This window comes from Sciurus vulgaris (assembly GCF_902686455.1).
Source record: "Sciurus vulgaris genome assembly, chromosome: 3".
NCBI classification, from domain to species: Eukaryota; Metazoa; Chordata; class Mammalia; order Rodentia; family Sciuridae; genus Sciurus; species Sciurus vulgaris.
The window spans coordinates 64,109,049-64,129,054 of NC_136463.1; the positions used below are offsets into that span (position 1 = coordinate 64,109,049).

General features: G+C 46.0%; 1 protein-coding gene and 1 long non-coding RNA gene across 2 annotated transcripts in view; one reads left to right on the forward strand and one right to left on the reverse strand.

Moving 5' to 3' along the window:
- Positions 1 to 20,006, reverse strand: part of RPH3AL (rabphilin 3A like (without C2 domains)) — a 259,447-nt gene that overhangs the window by 149,205 nt on the left and 90,236 nt on the right. The window lies entirely within an intron of this gene.
- LOC306656136 overlaps positions 1 to 20,006 on the forward strand; it is a 96,501-nt gene that overhangs the window by 22,741 nt on the left and 53,754 nt on the right. The gene's annotated exons all lie outside the window — the stretch shown is intronic.

A 20,006-nucleotide genomic window follows, 5' to 3' on the forward strand; every position in this document is an offset into this window, starting at 1 on the left:
CGTAAAGGAAGGAGCCATAAAAAGCTAAAGTCCTCCTCAGCTTTGTCTTGGCTACACTGACTCAAAACTAATGTGCTGTGAACTCCATTTCCACCCATTTTTAAGCCTCCATGACTGGTTCAGTATCCAGGTAGGGTGAGAGTAGTATTAAGCCCTACTACTTTCCATTCTTTACGTGGGAAACAACGATACCAAACATTTTTAGCTTCTGAGAAATCAGTAGCTGAGTGAAAACCAAATCTGGGAGCCCTGGTTACCAGATTCACCCAGCAACCTCCACCAGGACCTGGTTCTTTATGACCATTTGGGTGCCAGACCTTCCCTGTGGGAATTGTGCTCTTGGACAGTAGAGCAGATCTGTGTAAGCTAGCACTGCCCCGTGGGCTTTTTGCATTATAGAAATGTATGGTTTCATTGACCACTGGCCACTAGCCATGCAGCGTTGAATTTTTAATTTCATTTACTTTTACTCAAATTTAAATTGCCAGTGTGGCTACTGGCTGTGTATTAGTGCAGCCTAAACTTCATGTGCAAAATGGAGATAACAATAGTCCTACTTTGAGGATCAAATGAGAGCTTGTAGGGGAAGCCCCTAACACAAGGTGTGGCTCACTATGTAAGGGCTCAATCCTTGGGAGTTATTAATGTCATTGTCACCACCCTCATCACCTACTAACCCCCAAATCTTGAGGGTGCAAGGACCACCTACCCACTCACAACCCCGCTCCTGCGGTTGCTTGAACCACTGCTTGCACAGTACACAACCCTATGACAGAGCACTCGTGGTCTATGGGGTGACAAGGCCTCTCTTTGGACCACTGACCACATGAAAAGACACTCTGGCCTGAGGTCGCCTCCTGCGGCACCTCCCCTGCTCATGGCTGTGCCCCTTTGGAGCCATGTAAAGCGAAGCCTTTCATTCCGGCACTAATAAAGCTTTGCCTGAACTCTCCTTGCTCCTCTGCTGTGTGTTCTGGCCAGACTGCAGACTCACAGGTTTCACTTAACCCTTCTTTCTCCAGGTGTTCCATGACAGTAACAAAACAGCCTTTATCCGTCTATGCCCTGGGGGCATCTCCTGTGTAAAAGCCAACCTGGCCTCCCAGCTAACTCAAGAAGCTCTCTTTTCTTTTCCCCAATGTGAGCTGACCTCATCCTCACTCACTGGGGACTCACGGCTGAGGGGACCCGCACTTCCACACCCATATCTGCATGTGTGCACACACCCTGGACCAGCCACCAAACTGCACAGTCTCTTACTCCAAAGTCATGGACACACTTCTGCCTCCAAGGAGTTTACAGGCCAGAGAGGGAAGCAGACTCCAAACAAACAAATGAACCTCACTCTGCATTGGATGGGACATTTTCTGTTGTCTCAGAATTCCTACTGGAGAATGAGACTCCAACTCAGATGGACAGGTGATAAGGAACCTTGCCAAGACTTCCCAAGAGGAGACCACCCTGATCCTTGGAATCTCGCTCCATCCTTGTGAAAGCAGTGGACAGAGTTCCTTGGGAGGGAGCTACCAGGGTGCAGTCAGGGGTGTGAATGCTTGTATCCGACACCCATGCTACCTTCTTCGCTACTACCCTCCCCAGAAGACCTGCCAAGAAATTGAGGATGCCTGCAAGGTGGGAATCCCCGCCCCCAGCAGAATGGTAACTGAACTCTCACCCTCTATAGCTCCAGGAGCAGAGTATAGTACAAGAAGAAAGTTGGGGTGACGGGGGAGTGGAATTGGTCTCCTGGAGTATGGCAGCAGCTACAGAGCTATATAGCAGGGTCACTCAACCACAGTACTGTTGCCATTTGGAACTGAGTAATCATTTATTATAGGGGCCTTCCCATGCATTGTGGGGTGTTTAGCAGCATCCCTGGTCTCTCTGCTCACTAAACAGTAATAGTATATGCCTACCCCTCAGTTGAGACAATAAAAAGTGTCTCCAGCCCAGCATGGTGGCGCATGCCTGTAATCCCAGTGACTCTGAGGCAAGATCACAAGTTTCAGATCAGCCTGGGCAACCTAGCCAGACCCTGTCTCAAAATAAAAACTAAAAAGAGCTGGGGAGGTAGCTCAGTGATAGAGTCCCTGCCCCGGTTTAATCCTCAGTACCTCTCCCCCCAAAAAAGAAAGAAAAATGTTTTCAGATATTGTCAAATGTCCCCTGTGGGTCACCCTACCCTGTCACTCACCCCGCAGTGAGAACCAGGCACCCACAGCCTGGTGCCTATTTCTAGCCTAGAGATTTATGGAAGGGGAGGGGGAGGAGCTGTATTCCCACCATTCCACCAGGGGACTTTCCCAGTGACTAAGAGGAAACTGTGGAAGAAAACTGGAGTTGAGCAGCCTCGAAGAAACCCCAGCCCCAAAAGGAGGCCAGGAGCCAAGGGGACCCAGTTGCCAGAGGCTGAGGGATGTCCCTCTGGAAGCTGGTGCTCAGAGGAGATCAGGAAGCCAGCCTGGCAGAAGGATTGCAAGTTCAAAGCCAGTCTCAGCAACTTAGCAACACCCTAAAGCAACTCAGTGAGACCCTGTGTTTAAATAAAATATAAAAAGAGCTGGGGATGTGGCTCAGTGGTTAAGCACCCCTGAGTTCATCCCTGGTATCAAAAAAAAAAAAAAAAAAAAAAAAAAAAAAAGGCTAGCCCAAGAGTATCACAAAATAACGAAGAGGCTTTGGAAAAACCCAAGTGCCCAAATGTGGAAGAGGCAGAAACAGAAGGATGAGGAAGAGAGAGAAGAGGAAGCTCCCTCCCCACTGCCAGCCCAGTGCTGCAGGGAGAGGGGAGGGGTGGAGTTGGACAAGAGGATGGAGCTTGGAGTTATAGATCTAGTGGGCGAATGATGACCTGGAATAGATATATCTCCATCCTAAGCTCCAGAACCTGTGACTGTGATCTTATTTGGAAAAAGGGTCTTTGCAGATGGGTCATTATATTAAGGATCTCGCAATAAGACATCCTAGATATCTATTGGGCCCTAAATGAAATGAGCGGTGTCCTCAGAAGAGATACACAGAGACCTGGGGATGCAGCACAGGGTCCTGGGCTCTAGCCCCAGCACAGGAAGGGAGGGAGGGAAGATAGACACACAGAGGGGAAGGCCATGTGAAGGTGGAGGCAGACGGTGAAGCGACGGAGCCACAAGCCAAGGCACACCTGGAGCCTCCAGAGCTGGAAGAAGAAAGGAAGGATTCTCTGCCAGAGTCTTCAGAGGGAACCCTGCACTGCTCACACTTTGATTTCAGACTTCTGGTTGCCAGAACAGTGACAGAATACATTTATTATGTTTAAAACTCCCAGCTTGTGGTAATTTGTCAGGGCAGCCCAAGAAACTGGTAGAGTAGAAAACTGAAATTTGATCTGCAGGGGAGAAAATCTTCAGTAAAGTCTACTTTTCTCTGTGACACTTTTTTTGTGTTAGATTTTGGTGAAGAATTCAAAGAAGGGTTGCATCCCAAGAGTCCAAGACAGCAGGGACAGGGTGGGTCCTGAAGCAAGAACCTCCTTCGAGAGCCAGAACCTCATGTTAGGGATGGAGCCTGCTTTGATTTCAAGAATTGCTGAAGCCCCAGCTGATGTCTGCATATTTAGAGTTCTTTCACAGAATATTGTTTGGTTCTTTCTCCAAATCCGTCAAAAAGGCACTGCATTTCCAAGAGGGCAGCAGATGTGTGTGACTTGGACAGGTGCTAAGATCAGTAACACGAGGAAGATGGTACAATGCCTGCTTTTCCAGACCCTCATTGTGAACGGGAAAGAAGAGAAACATGAAGGAATATCTGTACAATGTCAAGCCCGCTGTAAGATGATGGCTGCTGTGTTCTGATCACACTGGTACCAGATGAGGAAGGACCTCATTTATCCCCATTTCACTGCTATGAAAATGGAGACATAAGGACCTTAAGTGATTTCCCCAAGGTCATATAGACAGGGAATGGCAGAACCAGGGTTTCGGCCTGGGTACTCTGACACTAGAGCCCATTCTTAACCACTATGCTATCCTACCCCTGTGGCCTGCATAGGCCACAAAAGCACAGAGCAGAATGCAGAGGGTGCTTTTGGGGAGACTTGAAGGATGAATAGGAGTTTGCCAGGTGGGCCACATGGGGAAGGTCATTGCAGGAAGAAGGAACAGCAGGTGCAAAGACACAGGGAAGGTCCACGATGAATGTTAAAAAGTTGGTTTGTGGCAAATGGGGAGAAAAGCAGAAGAGGAGGCCGGAGAAGGGCCCTGCCCACCATGTGGATTGTAGAGAGATGATTGTTTCCAGTCTGGATCCTTGAATTCTGACACTCCATCAGGAAGAGAATCTGCAATCAATCTATTTGTGTGTGTGTGTGTGTGTGTGTGTGCAGACACCTCTTTTCTATTGAATGGATGAGACAAGGATAAATTGATACTGGATTACATAAATGACTCCTCCAGGTGGGACCTCTTGCTAACTGAAGACTTTATGAATATGTATGTGGAACGCATCTTCATTACCACTGATTTATGTAATACATAATTCGCACCATAGATATTCATGCCTTAGGTTGTAGATGGGTTCATTTAGGGTCCCAAAGACAGACTGGTAGAAATTAGTGATTATACCTCAAACTCACTCCTTATTTCAAGGAAATTGGTGTCCTTTTGGTCCAATAAACCACAGCTCCTTCTGGATGTTTCCTAAGATATAGTTCACACATGCAGTGGGACAGTAAAGGAGGAAAATCTATTTTTTATATTTGAAAAAGTCATGTGATGGGCTGGGGATATAACTCAGCGGTAAAGTGCTTGCCTAGCATGTGCAAGGCCCTGGGTTCAATCCCCAGCATTGCAAAAAAAACGGGGAAAGTTAGATAAAATCATGCATTTATATACTTTTAACCCCAAAGGCTCACACCTCAAGTGTCTATTTGGGGTTTGAATGGTTTTATCTCCAGGGATGATGCTGGGTACTGTCCTGTGTTGATGAGAAGCCTGCCTATCGTTGACCATTTATTTGTTCAGCAATGTTTCTGAAGCGTTTTCTATGGATCGGTTCCTGTGCTGGTGACTAGCAACAAAAAAGAAGGGACAGTACCTGACTCTGAGGACTGTGGCTTAATAGATGGATGATAAAAACAAGCAGACAGGCCTCTACGAACAACATAAACTTTGCTATAGAGGAGCTGCGTTCACACCACAACCCTAGGGACCCCCCCTCCCTACAGCAGATGGGGCAGTAGGCTGCGCAAGCAGGACTCACCCCTCAGGGGTCTTCTTGCAGTGAGAGCATCCTCAGTGAGAGCAGATTTGAGGCCTCTGTTTCTACTCTGTGGGAGAAAGCCAGGAATGACACAAAAAGGAATCGAAGGCTCTTTAATTCCCTGATGGAGTTGGATTCCGTTGTCCTCTTTGGAAGATTGGAGCTGCGGGGAAGCAGGTGGGCACGTTGTTATAAACTGACAGAATGTTCTGAGAGTCCAGTATTCTCTGGGAGTCCTTGCCAGTCCAGGACCACACTGGCTAGCACCCCTTGCCACATTGTCTAATGGAAAACCCAGAAACCCTCTTTCCCAGCCTCCCAAAATGCATCTTGGAAGGTTGGTTTGGAGCAACAGAGATACTGACAGCCCGGGACATTTTGGCGAGTACTCTATTTCCTGTGGAGCCATTGTGGGTAATATGGAGGGGGACTGACCCTCACCTTCCTTCCCTGAGATCCCAGAAGCACAGGCACAGCTGGAGAGCCCCACTACTCTTTTTCTTCCCATTTTGACATTCTTTCTTCTTTAAATAGACTTTATTTTTAAAATAGCTTCAGATTTATGGGAAAATTGAACAGACAATATAGAGAAATCCACCCCCCCCACACACACACAATTTTCTCTGTTATTAACATCACACATTAGGCTGGCTGTGATGATATGTGCCTGTAATCCCAGCAGCTCGGGAGGCTGAGGCAGGAGGATGGCAAGCTGGAGGCCAGCCTTAGCAACTTAGTGAGACCCTGTTTCAAAATGTAAAAATAAAAAGGGCTGTCAATGGAACCCTGGCTTCAATCCCAGTACCACAAAAACAAAACAAAAACAAAAACAAAGCATGCGTTAAGAAGGTAGCACTGTTAGAATTAATGAATTGATACATTGTTACAGAGCTCCTTCTTTTGTGCCCTTTGCCTGTTACAGGATTCCCTCTAAGAGGTCACATGACTTTCAGTTGTCCTGTTTCCTTAGTCTCTTCTTGGCTGTGACAGTTTCTCAGACTTCCCTGGTTTTCGATGACCTTGACAGTTCTGAGGAGTCCTTGTCAAGTGTATGGTAGGGTGCCCGTCTATTGGAATCTGTGTGGTGTTTTCTTATGAGGAGACTGGATTTGTGGGTGTGAGAAGGAGGATAATAGAAGTGAAGAGCCATTTTTATCACATCAGACCAAGAGTACATATTATCAGTGTGACCTCACTGTTAAACATGACCTTGAACACCCGCTGAGGTAGTGCTCTGGTTTCTGTATTACAAGGCTGCCCTTTCCCCCACTTTCCTTGCTGAACAGAAGTAGTGGGCAGCTATGTTCCTCCTCCTTTAGGGTGGTGTTATCTACATTAACTATTGGCTGATTTGTCTGTCTCTCCCCTTTTTTTTTTTTTTTTTTTTTTTGCGGTGCTGGGGATCGAACTCAGGGCCTTGTGCCTGTGAGGCAAGCACTCTACCAGCTGAGCTATCTCCCCAGCCCTTTCTCCCCATTTTTTAATTTAGTCAATCCTTGATTTATATCTATTTTGTCTTTGTGGATATCTATTTTATATTTGTTTATTTTTATATTTATTTATTTTATTGGGTTATAATCTGATTTGACTTTATATTTATTTATTCATTTGTATTATTTTGCTTTCATTTGGTTCCCACGCACCCTATCAATGTGGGGTTTTTGGTTTTCGGTTTTTTAGGGTAGGGAGATAGTTACTACCTTACTTTCTGTCATTACAAGATACTTGAGGCTCATTTTATATATTTCTCTGCCCCGATCCATTTCTCTGAGGAGTTGTGATTTATTTTATTAGAGAATAATATATGTGTGGGTATGTTCTTTGCTAGTGGACCCTTTTATTTTTAAATTTTTTTTATTTTATTTTTTAAAATTTTTGGTACTGGGAATTGAACCACAGAGCCACATCCCCAGCCCTATGTTGTATTTTATTTACAGACAGGCTCTCATTGAATTGCTTAGGGCCTCACTAAATTGCTAAGGCTGGCTTTGAACTCACGATCCTCCTGCCTCAGCCTCCTGAGCTCTGGGATTACAGCTGGAACTCAAGCCCAGGGCCTCACACATGCTAAGCACATGCTCTACCACTGAGCTACACCCCAGTCTCTGCTTTTTATCATGATAAACTACAGCAGGCCAAGGGAAGTTAAACCTCCCTACCCACAGAATGTTCCCATCTGCTTATTCAGGACCTTGGCTTCAAGGACAGGTCCTGGGCTTCAGGCTGTGGAAAGGAGGGGGACAGTGGGAAGAGGGTCTCAGTACACTGGGAAGCCTCAGAGTGGCCTGCAGGCCGAGGTGCAGTACTAGAGGGTGACACAGGGTGGGTTGGATAATGAACTTCCAACCAGGGAGGGCTTCAAGGATGCAGCTCGTAGGTATGTGAACCCTGGAAAAGCAAATAGCAGCCTGAGGGTATCCCAGCAGGCACAAGAACGCCAGAGTTTCTTGGGCAAGGGTTTATTACCTTGGGTACTCGGTGGACCACAGCTTCAGGCCCTGCATGTGTCTACTTGAGACATTTCAATCTGCTTTGCAAATGACCATTTGTGGTCAGAATGCTGGTGAGGGCTTGTCGTATGCAGATTCCCAGGCCCTGGTAGTAAAGGAGGCAGGGCTTGAGATCTGCATTTTGATTAGTTTTACTAAGCATTCTGATGTACGCTAAGGTTAGCTCTGCAGAAAGGCTGAAAATCTAGAGTCAGGCTACCACGTAAAAAAGTCTATTGGTGCCAACTAGATCTGATGTTCTCCGTTCTTTTTTGGCCTTGTGCAGAACATTGAAACAAACATATTGCTCATTTTTGAGCCTCTAAAAAACTCAGTAAGGGCAATGTCATTGATTTCTCCTTTTTTTTTGGTGGGAGGTGGGGTACCAGGGATTTAACTCAGGGGCACTCGATCACTGAGCTACATCCCTAGCCCTATTTTGTATTTTATTTAGAGACAGGGTCTCACTGAGTTGCTCAGCACCTCACCATTGCTGAGGCTGGCTTTGAACTTGCGATCCTCCTGCCTCAGCCTCCCGAGCTGCTGGTGCCTGGTCCCCAGTGATTTCTCCTTTCCTCTCTACAAATACCCTCTGATCAAACATCAGCCAGGCTCTTCTGAGCCAAGCCCCTCCACTTGTCTTTTTCTGTGCTGGGGACTGAATCCAGAGCCTCAGGCTTGCTAGGCAAGCACCCTACTGCTGAACCACATCCCCAGCCTCTGAGCCCTCTTCTTGACTAGACCTCAACCTTGGCTTTTAAGAACTGCTAACCTGCTGGGTGCTATGGGCAATTCTGTAATAAAAGCTCCCTGGGAGGCTGAGGCAGGAGGATTGCAAGTTTGAGGCCAGCATGGGCAACTTAGCCAGACCCTGTCTCAAAATAAAAAGGACTGGTGATGTAGTTCAGTTGTACAGGGCCCAGGGTTCAATCCTTAGTAGCAGGATTGGACAGGATATTGAGGGAAGAACAGCAACTTTCAGCACAAGGATTTCATCCATTTCCCTCCCCCCACATACAAAGAGACTTGAAAAAAATCTATCATGGTTTCAGTAGCCTAAAGCCTGGGATGACCCAGCCTCCTTGAGTTCCATTCTGAAAGAGCTCCAGGCTATCAAAATAACCGCTGGCATAGACTTTGGGCCTCCCTTTGGTTTAAAACTTTAAAAATTTTTAATTCTTTCTTTGCCCTCTGAGATTTGTATGTGCTCCCTAGACGCCAGGACTGTCTTTCTCTAGGATCTGAGAGCTATTTCTTTGAAATGCAGTGGTCAGGAAGGATAGGACCCTGTCTCCCAGTCTCAGTGGGAGGGTAGGAGTCTAACTTCAGTAAGAGCCAGTTATGGGAACAGATGGCCTAATCACAAGGACATTGACCACTCACCCACTCTAATTTTTCACTTCCCTGACTGCTGGAGCCTGGCTCACTCCCCAGACATTCTCCTTTCAAAGGCCAGGTCACCTCTACACAGATCAAAATTGAGCTCAGTTATATACTGAAATCTTTTTCCTTACTGTATTAGCACTTAATACAATCTGCCTTTACTCCTTTAATTAGTGTTCAGCTCCCCACCCCCACCCCCAGTCCAGTGCTGGTGATCCAGGGCCTCTGTGCATGCTAGGCAAGCACTCTACCACTGAGCTACATCCCCAACCTGTTCTGTTCTGTTCAACATAAGGTCTCCAAACCACCCAAAGCTGGCCTTAACCTTGCCATCCCCCTACCACAATCTCCGAGTCTCTGGGATTACAGGCCTGAGCCACCATGCCTGACCAGGTTTGCTTGGCTTTAACACTTCCCAGGAACTATGCTGGCCCCCCTTGCGGGTCCTTCTCGGCCTCAGACCAGCAGCCTCTGGGGCTTGGTCATCCCGCAGAGATAAGCACGAAGCCATGCTCAGCTATCAGCCAGCAAGACCTAGATCTAGTCACACAAAAGTCACCTGACACACTCCACTTTCCCTACTCAGGTGGGAGAGTTCCTGAGAGACTTCCTATAAGGAGAGGAGCAAAAATCAACACCAACTAAAGCAAGAGAGCTGAGGTCTTAGAATTCTGGAAACAGCCTGGGGGTGGTGGAGTAGACGCAGCAATTAATATTTTAAAGGCAATTAAATGTCAAAGAGGTGCCCCAGCTTCCTCTGAACCACATATGGTGCATGGCAGAGACTGTGTAAACAGAATTGCTTCCTGGGACTTGCACTATGGGAGAGACAAGCAGAAATGGCCCAGAGAGCAACATGAGGAGGAATCAGTGATATTCCCAGGCCCTGTGTGATCACTTTCTGTGCATTACCTCATTTCAACTTCACAAGGCCACTTTCTGACCCAAGAACTATTACTGGCCCCACTTCACAGGAAGCGACCCAAGACTTGGAAGGACTAAAGTTACTGACCCAAGGTCACAGAGCTAATAAGTGGTAGATCCAGGATTCCAAGCAAGTTATCTCCAGGGCTGACTCTTTATGGTTCCAGCACACTGCCAGCTCTGCCAGGGTTACCCTGCGAAGGCATCAGCCCCCATGACTCCTCTGCTGGTCTAGGAGCAGGAAGTCCATTCATCTCAGACCCTCCTGTGCACTCTGGTGCCACTTTCCTGAGTTCCACAGGCCAAGCCCCCTTTCCTGATACCTAAGTTGTGGGGGCTAGGTGAAGGCCAAGGTCCTGGGGAGAGGGTTGTTTGCTCTGGCTACCTAGAAGGGAACAGGTACCATTTCAATGCAGGAAGGGAGACACTTGAGGCGTGTCCAGGTAACCGCCTCTGGGCGGGGCTGAAACAGTCATTAGGTCATTGCATTTGTAAGGTGAGGTCCTGAGGGAAACATCTCCGTGCTGGGGCTGGAGCTCTGGCTTTGATACTGGCTGTCACTATCGTTGGTTTTAGCAAATTGCACAAAATGTACTGAAAATTTGCATTTTCGAGCAACAAATGTTATCCTTCAGGAACAGCCAGGAGTTGAGGATGTCTCCTCACTGATCCACACACAGGTCATTTTGTGCAAAGAAACAGATACTGTCCTGAGGCTTAGTGCAAAGCTAGGCAAAATATGGCTGCACACGTGCACCAGGGGACATGAGCAAGGGCTAAATGTTTTTCAAGTAATAGCCCATTTAATCCTCTCAACAACCCTAGGGTGTGAGCATTCCTGTTATCGTGACTATTTTAAAAGATGAGGAAACTGAAGACTTTCCACGGTCCCCTGGCATTTTCACTGTCATTTCTTCTTCTGGAACCCCCAGCTCCCGCCGGTTCTAGGCCTTGGTCTTGAAAGATGGGTTTTAAAAATGCCAAAAATGGGAGATGAGGAGGGTGACAGTGACCACGAGCTTTTAGCAAATGACAGGCCTCTGGCCTTCCAGCCTTCCAGCCTGTTTCTATGTTGGATTTCTCAGCTCCAATGGCTAAACACACCACAAAAGTCACATGGTAAGCCAGGTATAATATGGTAGAAAACAGGAAGTGAGAAAAGTGAAGCTATGGATCTGAGGTGAGGGGACTGGAGAAGGTAGAGGACAAAAGGAACCGTATTCATTTTCGAGGCTTCTGTAACACAGCCCACAGACCTGGTGGCTTAACCGACAATGTCACTGACTCCAGTTGTAAAAGAAGGCAGATCGAGGGTTAAGCAAGTTGGTTCCCTCTGAGGTTTCTCTCCTTGTCTTGCAGGTGGCATCTTCTCACTGCGTCTTCTCCCCTGCGTTTCTGTGTTTGTTATTTATTTACTTACTTATTTATTTATTTATTTATTTTGGTACCAGGGATTGAACTCAGTCGCGTTTAACAACTGAGCCACATCTCCAGCCCTTTTTATTTTGATACAGGGTCTCCCAAAGTTGCTTAGAGCCTGGCTACATTACTAAGGCTGGCTTTGAACTTGGGATCCTCCTGCCTCAGCCTCCAAGTTGCTGGGATTACAGGCGTGTCCCACTAAATGCCCGGCTAAATCTCCTCTTCTTATAAAGACATCTTTCATGTTGGATTCAGGCTACCTGGATGTCCTCGAATTAACTTACTATCCCTTTAAAGTTTCCATCTCTAAATATGGTCACTGTCTAAGGTACAAGGGTTAGAACTTCAACGTGTGAATTTGAGGTGTCGAGGCACAACTCGGCCTGTAATAGGATCATAAGGCTAGAGTTTTGTGAGGTTTCAAATTGCTGTTAGGAAACATTTTAGACATACCAAGGAATAATATGAAATATAACAATATATTGTTATTATTGGGCATGGTGCTGGGCATGGTGGCATATGCCTATAATTCTAATGATTCTGGAGGCTGAGGCAGGAGGATCCCAAGTTCTAGGTCAGCCTGGCAACTTAGTGAAACCCTACCTCAAAATTAAAAAAAATAAAAAGGGCTGGGGATATAGCTCAGTGATAAAGTGCCCCTGGGTTCAATCCCTAGTGCAGCAAAATAATGATAATAATAATAATGCTTTATATTATTATTTATTTATTGCAGTACTGGAGATTGAACCCAGGATTGCTCTACCACTGAGCCACTTCCCAATCCTTTTTATTTTGAAATAGGGTCTCACTAAATTGCCCAGGCTAGCCTTGAACTTGGGATCCTCCTGCCTCACCATTCCAATGGCAAGCATCACAGCAACTAGCTCCAGATCCTTTAAATAATCACTGCCAATGATTCCTCTGGCAACCACTAATCTGCTTTCTGTCTCCATGGATTTGACCTTTTTGTATTTTTTTCCAATTTCCTTTTTTGTTCAGCATTTAAGAGACCCATCTCTGTGGTCACGTTTGACCAGAGTTTATTTTTCATTAACGTGTAATACTCCATCGTGGGGCTCAACCAGATTTTCAAAATTCTTTTCTTTCATAAATTTATAGAATGTTAAAAATAAATTTCAAAACAGTATTTTATGCATATGATAACAAGTCAAACATCACAAAAGAAGATAGAATGAAGTTATGTGTCTTTTCCTCTCCTTTCAACAACAATTTCATTCATTTCCCGTATATCTTTTAGGAATATTCCAGGCATAGACATATATGAAGATTCAATATACACTTTTTTTAACCCATATGTTTGTTTGGTAAATATTTATGGAGTGCTTGTTCTATGTAGCCCCTGCTTTAGATTTGGGAGTACAGCAGTGAACAAAACAAAGTTTCCAGCTTAGACTCAAGTAAAGACAGATAATATAGAAATAAACAATTCCATGTGTATGTCAAGTGGCAATAAGCGAGCAGAGGGGAAAGAAGGTACTGGAAAAGGACTCTAAGCAAATTATGTGCACATATGACCATGTCACAACAAAGCCCACTATTATGTATGATTATAATGCATCAATAAAAAATGGCAGTAAGTACTGTGGAGGAAAATAAGGACAGCAAAGGGGCATGGAGGGGACATAGTCAGGGAAGCTCTCTGATAAGATGACCTTAGAATGGAGGGAGAATAGGTAGGGTAAGAAAGTTACAGCTGGGCTTGGGATGTAGCTCAGGAGTATAACCTTGCCTAACATGGGTGAGGACCTAAGGTCCATTCCCAGCACCACCGGACAGGGTGACTCACACCTGTCATCCCAGTGACTTGGGAGGCTGAGGCAGGAGGATCACAGGAGGAGTTCAAAGCCAGCCTCAGCAACTCAGTAAGACCCTGTCTCTAAATGAAAAATGAAAAGGGCTGGGGATGTGGCTCAGTGATCAAGCACCCCTGGGTTTAATTCCTGGTACCAAAAAAAAAAAAAAAAAAAAAAAAAAAAATTCCAGCCAGGAGGGAGTAGCAAATGGCAGGACCTCAGTCGTTAGGTGCTCAGCATGTTGGAGAATCAAGAGGATCAAGGCTGAGGTAAGGGGATCAAGGCTGAGGTGAGAGGTGGCAGGTGCTGGCAACCCTGACGCTGCGCTCCACTTCAGTCCTTTTCCCAGAACACTCTCTTGGTCTTCGCCCCATGTCAGCCTATATCAAGGGGCCTTGTTCTCTCTTGGAAGCTGCTGGGTAGTCTCCACCACATGGAAATGGTGCAATTTATCTAACTGGTGGTGGGGTTCATCTTTATCTTTTCCTTTTTTTTTTTTTTTTTTTTTTGTAGGTGCTTTGAGGTATGAAGTGAAAATCAGGAAGCAGTTGGACTGAGTATAAAAGGAGAAGAAAGAAAGAACAGCCCCACTGCCCACAGTTGCAAAGCCCGGGGCAAAAGCAGACGTAGAAACTCACGCACCATGTGTGTAACTATTAAATATTTTAAATTAAATTGACAAACTGTTGAGAAAAATATGTACTATTCTCCTACCTTGACAAATATACCTTCCTTACAACCAGAAGGGCCAGATTTCAATTTTCAATTTCAGACTCTTGGTGGCTCTGCACTGGCGCGTGGCTGCCTCCTCCTCTCCCGCTCCCAGCTCCATCCTGAGACAGGTGTCCCAGTGTGCCTGTCCGGGTTTCATCAACACTGCCCTGGGCCTAGGGTACCCAGGAGGGTACACCCACACGGGCATTCAAGCAGCCTGGGGCCATTGAGCAAGAAATTTCAAGGTCGCAGGCACTCAGATTGTAGGCTAGAAGGAGAGAGAGAAGGATGAGCTCTGGGTGGGCAGGACCCCTTTATGCAACAGAATTCCTGTCCCTTAGGAGATAGCAGCTGGAGTAGAGGAGGAGCAGGAAGCTGTGAGGCACATGACCCAGGGCAGGGACTCTTTTTGCCCAAGTCTAAGGCTGGTACTGCTTGAAAAGTGGACACTGGCTGTCTGCCTCAGGGAGGACCCTGACAGTGTGGTCAGGACACAGCTGGAGGTGGAACCAGCAGGCCAGCCAGCTGAAGGGACCCAGGCTGCATGGACCCAGAAAGGCACAGAGTCACAGGCTCGACCCAAGGTGTGCCCACAGCAGTTCCAGCCAAAGCAGGAAGCTCAACTCGGTGGTCCTCAGCTTTCCCCTACTCATAACAACTGCAGCCACTGAGTCCACAGGAGAAAGAATAAACAAGGAGGCAGAGCCAGGAAATGAAAACGCCCCCATCTCTCCTGTCGGCCAGCGAACATCATTGTAAAATCTACTGCTTTCCTGCAAGGCATGCAGAATTGGGTCTGGAGTGTAGCCCAGTGGTTAAGCGCAGGCAAGAGGCCTTTGGTTCCATCCCCAGCACTGAAAAAAAAAGTAGAACTGTGAAAGTGGAATCCACCCCACGTGGAGACCAATGAGCACTGAGAGGTCGAATCATGTCTCAGTTTCCTCATCTATCAAGTAGGGATACACTCATGCGACCTCTCTCAGCGTTGTGAAAGTGAGTCTCATTGTCCCTACCTTGTTCACTCATTCACTTGGTCAGCTCCATGCCAGGGCTGACCGTGGGAACAGAGATAAATATTCCACACTCTGATCTCAAGGAACTTGATCTGGCAGAAAAGACCTACGGACAAACAGCTGCTCTCTAGAAGTAACCCGTTTCCTGTTACACTTCGTCAAGATCGGAGTATTTTCTAGATGAATAAATAGAAGTTGATAAAATGTTTTGTTTGTTTTGAGTTGGGGTCTCACTATGTTGCCCTGGTTGGTCTCAAATGCCTGGGGTCCAGTGATCCTCCCAACTCAGCCTCCTCAGTACCTGGTATTATGGGCATGTGCCACCGTATCTAGTAGTAAAAATGGTTTTTGCTTGTTTACTAGTACTGGGAAATGAATCCAGGGGTGCTTAATGTTTAACCACTGAGTTATATCCCCAGTCCTTCTTATTTTTTATTTTGAGACAAGGTCTCTCTAAATTGTTTAGGGCCTCCCTAATCGCTGAGGCTGGTCTTGAACTTGTGATCCTCCACCTCAGCTTCCCTGTTTGCTGGGATTACAGGTGTACCCCATCAAAACCTAGCCGTTTGTTTGTTTGTTTTTAAGTAAAAGAAAACAGTATTTTATTTCTGTGCTAAATTACAGTTAAGATCAAATCATGACTGAGGTAAAATTTTACTCAATACTTTCATTGATGAAGAAACAAATAAGCTAAAACTGGTTCAAAGAAGAATTTGAAGAACAGTATACACACTTTAAAAATGCTGAAATGAAGTTGCTAATAAATGTAAAGCTTGTTAATTTTTTAATATCCTACAATCAATAAAATGTAATGTTTTTGATCACCTTTTCCACCAGGTGTAATTCATTTGTATCCTTAACTAACAAAATTCATTTGCATGATTGTGGGAAAGAATCATTTGCATTACTTTAATTTTTTTATAGCTTAACTGCCTCCCCTATGGAATTAGAAAATAGCCTAGTTATTGGACAATCAAAGGTGTACCTGCCTAGAATCAGGTAATCCTCAAGAGTTAGCAGGACAACACTTGGCATTCCCTGGAGAAGACACCCAGCATTCTCTTTAATCTTATTTCTAAAATACTTTTTTTTTTTTTTTTAGTACTGAAGATTAAACCCAGGGATGCTTTACCACTGAGCCACATCCCCAACCCTTTTTGCATTTTATTTAGAGACAGGGTCTCACTAAATTGCTTAGGGCCTCACAAAGTTGCTGAGTTGCTTTGAACCCTTGATCCTCCTGCCTCAGCCTCCCGAGCTCCTGGGATCACAGGTGTGCCTGGCTTTCCCATTTCTAAGTCTTGAACAATTGCTTCTGACACTGGCAAAATCGAGGGTGTTATCCTCGACCACGCCTGTGGCTCTCTCAGGTGGTACAGATGACCTCTCAAAGAATGTGCATTTTTTGTTTGCTTTTGAGGAAGTGTCGCCCCTTCTTGTCCACACTTCATTTGGTCGCTGAAAGGTCTTCCAATCTTAGCTCTGAATCAGGTTCCTTGATCATCTTCTTTGGTCACTCCCACTCACCTTCAACCCTTAGCTTGGGCATCAGCTGTGGAATTTTCTTCTTTTCATTCAGCATTATATTTCTGCTGGGGGGTATAGCTCTGGCACAGCACATGTGTGGAGCCCCGGGTTCAATCCCTAGCACTTAAAAAAAAAAAAAAAAATATATATATATATATATATATTTCCAAGATTCATTTATGTTGCAGGGATAGTTATAGTTCATTCTTACACTGATGTGCAATACTCCACGCGCGATTATCTAGAGTTGCTACCAGTTTTTTACTGCTGTAAACATTGCTGATGCGAACCTCTTGCCAGCTCCCCATGACCACGTGCAAGAGTTTTGCTTGGATGTATCTGGAGGTTTGGGGTTCCCAGATACTCTCCCGTCCTTGGCACACTGACTTTGTACTCAGATGAGCTCTCGTCACGATTGCAAGATATCTGTCAGAGTCCCAGGCACCAGATCCACAGCAGAAGAGGAGCACTTTCCTAGCAGCCTCCAGTAGATGTCCTTCAAGTCTCACTCGCCAGGAGTAGGTTCCAAGTTCCCTCTTACACGTGCCATCAACTCAGCATGTACGTGTGAGGCCAGGATTACGACAAGGTTCAGAGGTTTCAGGAGTCTTCCCTGAAGTCATAGGGCAGGGTGTATTTGCAGTACTGCCACCAGAACAAGACCAGAGCTCTGCAGGCAAGGGCTGGGAGTGTCAAGTTTGGTGGCTCCTGCTCCACCCCAGCCCTGCCATTCACCTTCATTTGCCAAAGGCTTTTTCCTCCCAACACCTGCAACTCTACCTGAAGGTTTTTCTCTGGCTGTGGAAGGATGTTGGGCCTAGGCAGAGAGAGCCAGAAGCACTGGCATCTCTCAAGGTCCGCCAAAGGAGCCTCTTCTGAGTGGTGCTGGATAATCACCAGCTCCATTACCTCTCAGTTGGGATCCCTCTAAGCAGGTTTTGCACCACCTCGCAGAGTTCTCCAGAAGGACTGAGCTGTGGCTGCACACAGAGGTAACCAGCAGAATGACGAGCCCTGCATACCTGCCCTGCCTCTGCCTCACTCATCTACCCTCTACTGGTGTTCCAAATAAAAACTTTGCACTTGATTTCTTTTACTTTCTTTCTTCATTTATGCGTTTATTTATTTTTTGGTGCTGGGGATGGAACCCAGGGGTGCTATCACTGAGTTTTACATACATCCCTAGCCCTTTTTATTTTTTTATTTTGAGACAGGGTCTAAGTTGCTGAGGCTGGCTTCCAGTGTCCAGTTCTGCTGCCGCAGCTTCCTGAGTCATTGAGATTACAGGTGTGTGTCACTACACCCAGTCGTACTCAATTTCTTGTCCTAGAGTTTGTTTTGGGGCGAATCTGAACCATCCATTCCTATAGTCAATGGTATCTGCCCAGGGATGTCTGAGCAAGGTGGAGGTTGGATCCATTGGATGTTGGATATTGGATATATGGTTCCAGGCTAAAGACAGAAAATTAAAAGTGATCAGCACATAGGAAATGGTTGAAATGTAGATCAGACTCTCTTAAGAAAATATATAGGTCAGGTGCAATGGTGCACGCCTTAATCTCCATGACTCAGGAGGCTGAGGCAAGAGGATCACAAGTTCAAAGCCAGCCTCAGCAATTTAAGGAAGCCCTAAGCAACTTAGTGAGAACTTGTCTCAAAATAAAAAAATCAAAAAGGACTGGGGTGTAAAAAAAAAGGTGGGGGATGCTTAAGTGCCCCTCATTCAGTCCCTGGTGCCCACCCCAAAAAAAGAAAAGAAAATGTATAGGCAGAGCTTCATGAATTGAGTCCTTAGGCCAGACCTGAAGAAGCCCAATGTTCAGTGGCTGAGAAGGAGGGATTCACGTGCAGAGAGACTGAGTGACCAGGGGACCATGTGTGCGGCTGTCGTTTGGGTTTTAAGTGTCTCCCAAAGATCCATGTGGTAAAGACTTGCTTCCCAAAGTGTCACTATAGGCCGGTGGTAAAAACTTTAAGAGGTGGGGCTACTAGAGGTCTCTGGGACGCTGGAGGTGTGCCCTCGAGGGCAGCTGTGGAGCCCCAGTCTCTTCTTTCTCTCTCTCGTTCCCGGGCCATGAGGTCAGTGGTTTTGCTCCACTAGGCACTTCTATCATGATATATGGCCTCACACAAGCCCCAGGCAAAACGAGCCAATCAATTATGGACTGAAACCTTCAAAACTATGAGCCAACAGTGGTCAAGTGCCCTGGGGTTCAATCCCTGGTACAGAACAACAAAAACAAAACAAAACAAAAATAAACCTATGATCCAAAAGGAACCTTTTCACTTTAAAAGTTGATTCACCTCAGTTAATCATCAGAGTAACAGGAAGCTAACTAGCACCTGGGTATCCCCAAAACCAAGCAAATATACTATTTCAAAAAAGAAGGAGAAGCCAGGTGGCACTGTAGTGCATTCCTGTAATACCAGTGGCTCAGGAGGCTGAGGCAGGAGGATCCCAAGTTCAAAGCAAGCCTCAGCAATTTAGCGAGGCCCTAAGCAACTCCGTGAGACCCTGTCTCTAAATAAAATACGAAAAAGGACTGGAAATGTGGCTCAGTGGCTGAGTGCCCTTGAGTTCAATCTCGATTCCCACCCATCCCCCACAAAAAAAGGAGAGATCAGCAGTGCCCAATGTTGCTGACCAGTCAAGTACAACAAAGAAAGAGGTTGTCCATTGGATTCAGTGACATGGAGGAACACTGGTGACCTTGTGAAGCTGTTTTGTTAAAGTGATGGGGCTAGAACTCCAATCTGCAGGGGGTTGAAGAGGGCAAGGAGGAGAGAGAGACAGCTCATGGGAACCAAATGAAGCGACATGCAATTGAAATACCATAAACATTTAAATAGCCTTCCTCACAAAGCATTTTATGATTGATCGTAAAATGTATTCATTGGCTGGAGGTGACTTTTCTCTTTCATAGCCCACTGGCTCGCTGAACAGAACTTCAATGCAACCTTCATGAAAATTGGAAGAGAAATGGCCAAGCTGTCTCCAGCCAGCTAAGCATTCAGGCAAGGAGGACCAGCCAAGAGGGAAGACAGGCAGGAGGGCAGCCAGCCCTTCCAAGCACCTGTCTGCAAGCACCAGAGTGAGTACAGGACATGTGAAAAGCAAGCCCAGGCATCTCAACTAGCAGCTGGTCAACTGCACAAAGGACTTCTGTCATTTATATTTTACTTAGCTCCTCAGGACAAAAGCAGACAGGCAAGAGGCAGATACTGAGCGCTCAGGGCAGGCAGAACTGTGTTGGACACATTAAGGAGCTCGACAATAGGTGGGAGGACTGAGGGCATGCGCATAAACTAGCAGAAGGGCCCTTTGGAGTACAATCCATCCACACATGCAGTCTGTGGATCAATACTAATGACTGTCATTTACTGAGTACTACGAGTGCCAAAATTTATAGATCTGATGCAGTCCTCATCAAAACCTCAACCGGCTATTGTGAAGAAATAGACAAGAAGATTTGAAAATGTACACT